Source organism: Myotis myotis, unplaced genomic scaffold (genome assembly GCF_014108235.1).
Source record: "Myotis myotis isolate mMyoMyo1 unplaced genomic scaffold, mMyoMyo1.p scaffold_m19_p_10, whole genome shotgun sequence".
In the NCBI taxonomy this organism is placed as follows: domain Eukaryota; kingdom Metazoa; phylum Chordata; class Mammalia; order Chiroptera; family Vespertilionidae; genus Myotis; species Myotis myotis.
In genome coordinates this window covers 64,382,558-64,385,817 of record NW_023416314.1, presented here as the reverse complement: position 1 = coordinate 64,385,817, position 3,260 = coordinate 64,382,558, and positions in this window count along the sequence as shown.

Here is a 3,260-nt window from a genome sequence, read left to right as displayed (position 1 = left end):
CCCCCAACCCTGAAGGGGGTGTGACCAGCCTGAAAACAGTCATCAGCCCCTCACTCAGGCTGGCCAGGCACCCCAGTGGGGACCCCCACCCTGAAGGGGGTGTGATCAGCCTGAAAACAGCCATCAGCTCCTCACCCAGGCTGGCCAGGCACCCAAGCGGGACCCCCACTCTGATCCAGGACACCCTTCAGGGCAAACCAGCCGGCCCCCACCCGTGCACCAGGCCTCTATCCTATATAATAAAAGGGTAATATGTAAACTGACCCTAACAGCAGAAAGACTGGGAATGACTGGTCACTATGACACACACTGACCACCAGGGGGCAGACACTCAATGCAGGAGCAGCCTCCTTGTGTTCAGTGCACTCCCACAGGGGAAACTCTGCTCAGCCACAAGCCAGGCTGATGGCTGCCAGTACAGTGGTGGTGGTGGGGGCCTCTCCCGCCTCCTCAGCAGCGCTAAGGATGTCGGATTGCAGCTTAGGCCTGCTCCCTGCTGGCAAGTGGACATCCCCTGAGGGCTTCCAGGCTGCCAGAGGGATGTCTGATTGCCACCTTAGGCCCAATCCCCTGGGGAGGGGACCTAAGCCAGCAGGTGGTCATCCCCCGAGGGGTCCCAGACTGTGAGAGGGCACAGGCCGGGCTGAGGGACCCCCCCCTCTGAGTGCACAAATTTTTGTGCACCGGGCCTCTAGTATATAATGTTTATCTATAATCCCAAGGGTTTTTAATTTTAGAGGGGTTTCTTGCCCCAAGACTTTGATAACTTGATAATAGGTATGTGCCTTTATCTCGGAAAAACAAACATTTGCTTATACAGCCAAATTTGGCAATCAAAAACATAAATAAAGGTGGGGTTTATGTTTATTTAGGGGGAAACAAAGGAAAAGTTCTCCATAATTAGAGTTTACTTTATATAAACTACTTAATTTCAGGCCTTCTCAGGGCAAGTCCCAATAAATTGTCCAGACTATTAAACTTTTATCATATCACCATTCAATTTTTTCAGATAGATAAGGCCTGACTATGGTTATTGGATACTATTGTGAACTGAATTTTATTCCGCCCAATTCATATGGTGGAACCTAATCCTCAGTGCGATTGCATTTGGAGTAAGGAAATAATTAAGGGCTAAGTCAGGCCATAAGGTTGGGGCCCTAATCTGATGGGATCAGTGTCCTTATAAGAGGAGACAACAGACTCACCTCTCTCCACCATGTGAGGGCACAGCAGGAAGGCATTCATCTACAATAAGGGAGCCAGAAAGAGAGCTCCCACCAGAATGGAACCACGTTGACACTCTGGTCTTAGATTCCAGACTCCAGAACTGTGAGAAAATAAATTCCTGTCATTTAAACCACACAGTCCATGGCATTTTGTCATGGCAGCCCCAGCAGACGAATATAGATACAGAACTTGAGGCAAAGAGAGCTTCCAAGCACTAATGAGAATGGCGAACACTTGACCTGTGTAGAAGAACCCAAATTCTTTAAAAACAAGAATGAGTGATCTTAAAGTTAAATTTCATTCTGATGCATAAAGTGAAATTTGACTGAAGGCATGCTGAGCTTTGGCAAAGTGAGGTTCTGTAAGAAATAGGAAAGAATCCTCCTTTATTTAACTGACTTTCAGAATGATGTGGCCTCTACTAGAAGAGACAAAAATAGCACGGGCATTACAGGGGGCTACAAATTAATAGCCTAATTCAGAAGATACTGTTTCAGAGCAGTCTTCTGTTGTCTTTTAGGGATTTAGCCTGTCTTCTGTGATAAGAAATGGATGGGATCATTGCAATGGAACTTCCAGTTCTTGCATGCAGCTTTCTGATTTATAGCCTAGAGATCCGAGAAACGGAAGCAGTGCTTGAGGAAGGCTCCCAACAGTTATTCTCACCTTCTTCGTTACCATGCAACATGTTAACAAGCCATGATTGTTACCAGTTAGCAGTATAAGGCAAAAGTAGAAATGTCCTAACATTCCCGAGGAAGTCACCTTTCATCTTTTAGAAATATTGTATTTTGTTTGAATCTGTTTTATGTGATGATACGTAGAAAGAATATCATTTTAACAATGAGCTGTCAGGATGGTAAAACTCAGGATCTCTGACTTGCGACTCTACTAATGATGTGGTTCATGAATACATTATAATCACGATTAAACTTTTTTCGGAAGCAAGGAACAGGCGGGAGCCTTGCATTAGTGAAGCTGCCTCTACCACCCTCTGTTAGTTGGGAAAAAATCTTCCTGGGTCTTTGTGAAAGCTAGGGCACTGAAGTGAAGGGTGGTTTTATTTTCTGTAAGGAGGCAGGAAAGGCAAAGGAGTCAGACAAATATTCACAGTTCCAGATGGTAGTACTAAGAATATAATTTAATAGCTTTTCCCCCTGCAAAATGTGATATAAGAAAAATTAAATAATGACTTCTGTAGTTTGAGAGCTTCCTATATACCGGGAGAAATTCTAGTGACATCTCTACAATGTTGGTGGGTATTAAGCGAATGACCTTGAGTAACCTTCCATCCTTCTCCCCCACCCCTGCCTATATTACTGCTCCAGCAGAATAGAAAGGTCATATGATATATGTTCTTCACAGAGCTCATCTGAGATGGGACATTGCTCTGAAAAGTCACAGGTACTGTACAAATACAAGAGCCCATTCATTTTTCTTTCTTTGCATTTTTCTCAACTAGGAGTAATGCAGTGGGAAGAAAGTGAAGGAGCAGCCTTGGTCAGAGTTAGCATAGGGGCGAGGGGGATGGACAATAAATGTAATAAGTGAATTACATCTTATTTTAGAAGGTTATAATAGCTCTGGAGAAAGATAAGATAGGGCAAGAAGAATAGGGAGTTTGAAATTTTACGTGACAAGCTTCAGTCCAACTGCCACTTCTTTGGGAAACATCTCCCTGAATTTCTATCCTGGTGTGGAAATGATTGATTACATATATGACAATTGCAATTACAATCAAGTGATTGATTACATGATAGCCTATAAAATTCTTGAAAGCAGGAAATATGTGTGTGTGTATGTGTGTGTGTGTGTGTGTGTGTGTGTGTGTGTGTGTGTAAGTTTCAGCCCATGGACTGTAGAGCACCTTCCACAGTAAACAATGACAATATGACTGAATGTGCAGGTGGCTACCACCTGTCCCCTTTCTGGTCCCATTTTTAGCAAAGGATTTCTTCCTGACCTGTACCTCTCCTTTTTCTTGCCTGGACATTTTGAGACTCATAAAAAATGCTTGTACATCAGATGCTAAG